Raw genomic sequence first — 7,724 nt, 5'->3', positions numbered from 1 at the left:
GGAGGTCTACGATCTTTTTCTCTGTGTTTGTTGTTATTATAAAGGAAAGCTATTGATTTGTGCAAATTGATTCTGTATGCTGCCACACTGCTGAATTTATCATAGATAGATCAAATTTATTAATATTTTCCCTTGGTGCATATGGTTTGGTTTAAAATGTTTGAAAGCTATCTAACAATTTGTAAGTGGTATATCACTTTAGCTCCTTTGATTCATTTTTAGCTCATCTTGGGTGATTCTGTAAGGGGATGGAGCTCTACATGTGGGTCTTTGGAGTATACAGCAAGCAACCCTTGCTGTTCTGCATAGTCTTGGCACAGCTGATGTGTATCGATGACCCATAAAGATAAGAGCTTATTTCTGAACTCACAGTGATGTTTCAGTGACCCAAGTGTATGTAGCACCGTGTAGTGCTAAGCTAGTACACAATTGTCAGCAAGCAACTTCTGAAGAGTATCTGAGAGAAAATGTATCTTTAAATTATTTTAAAACTATGATTTAACTGTTCTTCTGGTGCTTGAAACAAAGAATGGCTTTAACATAAATATGAGTGTGAGCAAAACATAACTTTAGACTTAGCTCTATCTATCATGAAATTTGGAAACTAAAAAGCAAGCAGCAGGAAAATTAAAGTTAGAATGTAGCCACCATGACAAAAGGATATCAAATAAATGTCAACATAAAATCAGTTCTTGACATTGTATATTAAAACAAAAAAAGGAAAACTATCATAGTTAAAGAGAAAAAGGGAAGATAAATAAAAATAAAGCCAAATTTTACCCTGTTGAAATTTATGATTTCCTATTGATATGTGTCTAGTATATTAACAATTCAAAGCATTACTAATAAAAAAAGCTGAAACATCAAAAAAGAATATAAAATATCCTGCAGACTGAAAAAAAAAAGTTTCATTAGACACTTAAAACACAAAGCTGTCACTTGGTTTCCTAGCACCTGTGAGGGGAGCATCTTCAGGATGCACAAACAGCAGACTGGGAGTCAGGAGGGGCAGCTCCTCGCCAAGTTCTCAGTGCTCCTTCAAATATGACTAGTACCAAGAGCACACAAGAGCACTGAATCAGCCAGGGGTTGGAGCTTTGCCTTAATACAGGCCAAGATGGGACATAGAAATCTCCATTCATGTTGGACATGGTGACACATGACTGGAACACCTGACCTCAGGAGGATTTTTATGAGTTCCAGGCCTGGGCTAAGGCATGAGGCATTACTTCAAACAAACACCCAGAATTCTCCCTCCATTCATAGCACTACATTAAAATGAAGTGACACACAAACAGAGCTACCATATGACATGGTTATACAGTTCTTCAGTAGACCCAAAGCACACTAAGTCACCCCACCCCAGGAAATACTTGTTTATTGTTGTATTATTTATAATAGCTAAGAAGTGGAAACTCTTAGATGCCCATCAACAGATGAATGGATAAAGAAACTTTGTTAAATACACAATGAAAGTTTATGCAGCTATAAAGCAAAAACTGCAACATGTGCAAGAACACAGATGGAACTGAAAGACAATACTTTAAGTAAAATAAACCAGATTCAGAAAGACAAATACCACCAAGCAGTAGTGGCACACACCTTTAATCCCAACACTCAGGAGGCAGAGACAGAGACAGATGGATCTGTGAGTTTGAGGTCAGCCTGGTCTACAGAGCAAGTTCTAAGACAGCCAAGGCTACACAAAGAAACTGTCTCGAAAAATAAAACAAAACAAAATAGAAAGACAAATACCAAGTTTTCTCTTATATGCAGATCCTAGATTAAAAATTTTATGTTTGTATTTATATATACAGATATATATGTGTTTGCATTTAAAATAGATGTGAAAGTCATGAACTAGAAAGATAATCATGAGAAAGGAAGACAGGATCTTAAGGCCATGGAAGTGGGCAACAGATTATAAATAAGAAAGTAAAAGGGAGGTCTATCTAGGTAAAGGAAGGGAACAACTAGGAGTGCACAGGAGTACGTGGGGGCAGTGAGGAGCAGAAATGATTAAAACAAAGAAGAAAAATGCCCCCCCCCCCCGCTCTTCTCGGAGACAAGGTTTCTATGTGTAACAGTCCTAGCTGTCCTGGAACTCACCTTGTAGACCAGGCTGGCCTCAAACTCGCAGAGATCTGCCTGCCTCTGCCTCCCAAGTGCTGGGATTAAAGCCATACACCACCACTGCTGGCTCCCTATTTTATTTAATGCTAACCTAAAAGTTAACAAACAAAACAGACCTAGCAAGATGGTTCATCAAGTTAAGTGTGCTTGCTGCCCACCCTGAGAGCCTCAGCTCCTTCCCTAAAAATCATATGATGGGGAGAGAACCTACAGACTGCCCTGCTCTGTGCATGGGGACAATGCTTTGTCCACATAAACAAATGAATCATTTTTTTAATTAACAAAATATCATGTACATGGGGGAAAAACACTGCCAAGAAAGCAAAATGTCCAGTCAGAGTGTAAGATAAATGGAACTGCATGCAGTTAAGGAAGCTTCTATCTACAACACAAGATGTCTCCCTAGTCTAACTTCTAAAGACATAGTAGGGATTGACCAGACAGCTTAGCAGTTAAGAAGGCTTAATACTCTTCCAGACAACATGGGTTCAGTTCCCAGCAACTACTTAGGGTGGTTTACAACTGCCAGATCCAAGGGGATCTATAGGAACAAGCATAACACGACATACTCACATAGACACACACAAATAAAAATAATAAATAATTGAAAAAAACAGACAATCCAGATTAACAAATGGACAAGAAACCTGAAAAGAACAATTCTGTAGAGAGTGTATTCCCATGTTGTGGTGGCACATGCCTGCCCCCTCGCACTCAGGAAACTAGGGCGCATCTGGAAATATAGATTTATATCATACATGTATGCACATATATATCATATGTACATAGGTATATATGTGTATGTGTGTGTGTGTATTCGATATGGACAAGAGATACCTCTTAATTAAATGAGATGATAGTTCATTAAGCACCATGGTCATTTAATTCAAACTAACCTATAAAACTAACAAATTTTTTTCATTTGACCAGATATAATTTACCAAAAGAGAATCTCCACAAAGTTAGGGTTGGGGAAGGGTTTTGTTTCTGTCTTTCCAGGAGAGTAAAGGCATTGAGCCTTAAGGATTTACTTGAGGAATCTGAAGACTACTGGACAAATGAGACATCTGAAGAAAAAGGACAAATCATCCAGAAAAAATGCCCCCCCCCCAAAAAAAAGAGTAAATTGGCTTATTGGTATATCACCTTTCGAACAGGATAAAATTTCATAAATCTATAGACATGTAATGTCTTAAGTCTTGTTGCAGCTCCAGTCTAATAGAAAGTCGTGGGAGTGTGGCTCTCTCCTCTAAACCCAAGAATGCTTATTAAAGTGAAATCCAAAATCTCTGTCTCATGTCAGAAGAGCCACCTGATATGAGACTGAGGAAAAACAAATATTTAAGGACTATTTTATTGCCACCAACCTCATAATCCTTTGGTTTTATATTGATTCTTTAACAGCTTTTCTTAAGGTATAAATTTTATAATATTAATACATACACATATATTTTTTAAGCTTTTGTCATGATTTTAATGGTCATATAAAGTACTAACTAATTTTAGAAAAAACGTTTCATCTACCTTCCTGTACATGATTTGGGTTTGAGTCTCTATCAGTTTTCTGCAGTGAACCATGAACACGCCTAACAGCGATCTTTGAAGTCTCCATAATGAGGATGGGGTCCCACAACAATGATTCCTTCAGGACTACGCTAACACCACTAAGCTGAAGAACAACACCTAAATACTGGCTTTTGGACTACAAACTACTAAGAACTATTTCCAGGTGGCTAGCTGAGACGATCCAGCCTCACAAGACTACTCTAGTCAGGACTTGAGACAAGCCCTATACTTTCCCATTATGCAAAGACTGGACAACAAATGATACAGCTACCTCTCCCACAACTTGACAATTGATCCAAATTTTTGTTTTCAGGATCACCTAAAGATATTGTCACCTCCAGACAGAAGGAAGTAAATTTAAGAGCATGACATCCATATTCCCAAGAGGTGGGATGGGTGGTTTGTGGTCATTCAATCAGCTATGGATATCTGTCATTGTTTAGGGGGCTGCTTACAAGTTGTTATTGGCTACAGCCAAGAGGAAAGTTAAAGGAAATTAGATACAAGGTTCTTGCTTTGAAAAGAAAAAAGGGGGATATAGATGATAGATTAAAAAGTAGATTACTAAATCTACTCTGAAAAAAATAAAGGGAGAATAAAGATATGATAAGATAAAAAGGTAGATTTTTGGATCTACTTTTAAAAAACAACTACTAGTTTTAAATGTTTTACACAGGATTGGCATTTTGTATATTGATACAAATTTGAGATTAATTTTGTTAGAACATATTGTACATACATTTCTACTCTTGTTCAAAGTATTATATATACAAGTCACTTAACAATATAATGCAAAGGGGGGCTGGAGAGATGGCTCAGAGGATAAGAGTACTGGCTACTTTTCCAGAGGTCCTGAGTTCAATTCCCAGCCACCATATGGTGGCTCACAACCATCTGTAATGAGATCTGTTACCCTCTTCTGGAGTGCAGGCATACATGAAGGCAGAATGTTGTATACATAATAAATAAATAAGCCTTTAAAAAAAACAAAAAAAAAAACAAAAACAATATAATGCAAACTTCTAGCCCTTGAAAATTATTATTACCAACCATTTAGGATAATAAGGAAATGCAGGTTAGTATTTAGTCACCTATCATAAATCGAACTTGTAGTTACATGAGGTATGTTTTCAAGGTTAAAAAAAAATATAGTTTAGATAGACAGGTCATTGTCAAACACTTCAGAGACCTACAGAATATGGCATTAAAGATATTTAACAATATATGCTCCTTTTTGAGACAATGAGACATGTCTGCGCCTGGTAGCATCATTCTACTACATAGAAGATAATAGACATTGAACATGGATGGAGTTTACTTTCTTTGTGACAAAAGTAAGCCACTGGGCAAGAAAATGCCCCTGCCTCAACTGCTGACAGTATGCTGTCCTAATTGGATAAGCAGGGCACAAAAGAAAATGACTGTCAAAATTTGTCAAGATAAGGAAGGACAGTCCATCAGAATATCCTTCTTTACAGAAAAGTATGTTGATCATGCTTGGCCTATAGGCAGAAGATGAATGCCCCAATGTTGCACAGGAACTTTGGGTAACTGTCCAGGCAGCCAGCTATTTCTGTTATTTCCCATATTCTTGGAAGTCACTTGCTCACACTTTTTGCTTACTCAGTTGGTGCGGGAGAACTGTCTGTATTCTGTCAATCATGTTTTATGTAAACACTGATTTGCCAGGCAGGAAGTATTAGCGGAACAACCAGACAGGAAGTAGAAGCGGGGCAATGAGAACAGGAGTATTCTGGAAAGCTCTTTCTGCAGTCCTGTCCAGACACCAAAGAAGCAGGATGTGACCTATCCCGCTGAAAAAGGTACTGAGCCATGTGGCTAATATAGATAAGAATATAAGAATAATGGGCTAATATACGTTACAAGAGTTAATAAGAAGCCTGAGCTCGTGGGCCAATCAGTTTATAACTTATGGAGACATCTGTGTGATTTTCTTTGGGACTTCCCGGCTGTGGGAACTGGGCAAAAGAGAAACCCCCAACAAGCAGGCCCGCATGTTACACTCAGTCAATATTATTTCCTTCTTGGGTCTCTGAAGGAGTTGAAAACTAGTTAAAGTTATGGATTTCCTTGTTTACCAGATGCAGAAAACAAATTATGATAGAAAGCAAATTAGGTATAAGATTTTTGACTCACCAAAATAGGATAGCTATGAAGGATTTTCTTGGAATTTGTCAAATGGAAATGGATTAGACATTGTTGATGTATTTAGTGCCTGAATATATTTTTTACATAGTTATTATACTTACTGTATATTGTTTTCTTATATTACTTATAGCCTTCTTTTTCTTTTATTTCAGACAAAATTGAGAAATGTAGTGATATTCATTTGTATTTTAATAAATAAAGCTTGCCTGAAGATCAGAATGCAAAACAGGCACACAACTCAATTATATAGGCCAGCTGGTGGTGGTACATGCCTGTAGTCCCAGCACTAGGGAAGAATATAAAGCAGGATGAGACAGGTACTTGCCCTCTTTCAGACTGAAGATTTCAGAGAGGTAAAAGCTCCCTGGTAGCTTGGTTACTTTGCTTTTCTAATCTTCAAGTTGAACTCAATATCTGTCTCTGGGTTTTTATTATTTGTGTTACACATCCACAATGAAGCCTGAAAATTTTACCACCAGAAACCGAAAATCAGAATAAGATCAACAATATAAACTACTGTTAAAAATGCAGTGGTGGCACACACCTTTAATCCAGAGGCAGGTAGATCTCTCAGTTTGAGGCCAGCCTGATCTATAGAGTGTGTACCAGAATAGCCAGGGATACACAGAGAAACTCTGCCTCAAACACCACCACCACCCCAAAAGAAAGAAAAGGAAAATACAGACAATTGATAGTTATAAACAATACTAGTCAAAAATAAATGGTTACAACCTGGACTCTAGGAAAAAGATGTTAGGGGTAGCCATTAAAACAATTTGCAAATTTTCTCTGTAGACCAGGCTGGCCTCAAACTCACAGAGATTCGCCTGGTAGCATATACCTTTAATCCTAGCACTCAAGAGGCAGAGGCAGGTGGATCTCTATGAGTTTGAGATCAGCCTGGCCTACAGGAATTGAACTCAGAGATTTGCCTGGAGACACATGCCTTTAATCCCAGCACTGGGGAGGCAGAAGTAGGTGATCTCTGAGAGTTCAAGGCCAGCTGGTCTACAAGAGCTAATTCAAGGACAGCCAGGGCTGTTACACAGAGAAACCCTGTCTTGAAAAAAACAAACAAAAAAATCACTTTGCCCAGGCCACCTTTACACTTAAAATGCTTAATTGATTTTTAGTTTTAACTCTACATACCTAAAAAGATCACTAGAACCAATTTTTAGAAGTAGAAAGAAAGCCAATTGGCAAAAAGGTGCTCGTTCCAAAGCCAGATGACGTGGTGATTCCCCCATGTTGTCCCCTGACCTTCACCTACCATGTCACTCACACGCCAAATAAAATATAATTTAAAATAATATCAACTCCTAAGAAAAAAGAACACTTACCAAAAGCCAACAACTTACATCATTTTTTTTTCCTGGAGACAGGATCTCACCAGCCCCAAACTCACAGAGATCCACCTGCCTCTGTCTTCAAAGTACTGGAATTGAGATCATGGACCATCACCCTAGCAACTAACATCATTCTTAATGCGAAGAAACTAGAAATTTTCTAAGATTAGAACAAGGCAGGAATGCACCCCCACTCTACTCTTTCTTAACAGCACACAGGAAACAACAAAGACAAGAAAGAGAAATGAAAACTATACAGATTGGTAAAAATAAAACTATCTTCGCAGGTGACAGGACTATCTACGAAGAAAACTCTAATTCACACAAACCCTACCCTGGAAATATTAAGTACTTACATAGCTGAGCTGAAGGAAACCTGAAGCTACATGAGTGCCAACTATCTAGGTATGTAACTTTACTTCTATAAATTGGTTCCAGAAAACTCAGGATACGTAGATGCTATGGATCTCTGGCTGGCCCAGATGGAACTCTCTATGCAGGTCTGGTTGG

At 37.9% G+C, this 7,724-nt stretch overlaps 1 protein-coding gene across 23 annotated transcripts in view; it reads right to left on the bottom strand.

The window, feature by feature from the left end:
* Window positions 1-7,724, bottom strand: part of Clasp2 (cytoplasmic linker associated protein 2) — a 189,055-nt gene that overhangs the window by 153,195 nt on the left and 28,136 nt on the right. The window lies entirely within an intron of this gene.

This window comes from Microtus ochrogaster, chromosome 5 (assembly GCF_000317375.1).
Source record: "Microtus ochrogaster isolate Prairie Vole_2 chromosome 5, MicOch1.0, whole genome shotgun sequence".
Lineage (NCBI taxonomy): Eukaryota > Metazoa > Chordata > Mammalia > Rodentia > Cricetidae > Microtus > Microtus ochrogaster.
Note: the sequence above shows the minus strand (reverse complement) of the source record. Positions and strands in the feature narration are given on the sequence as shown.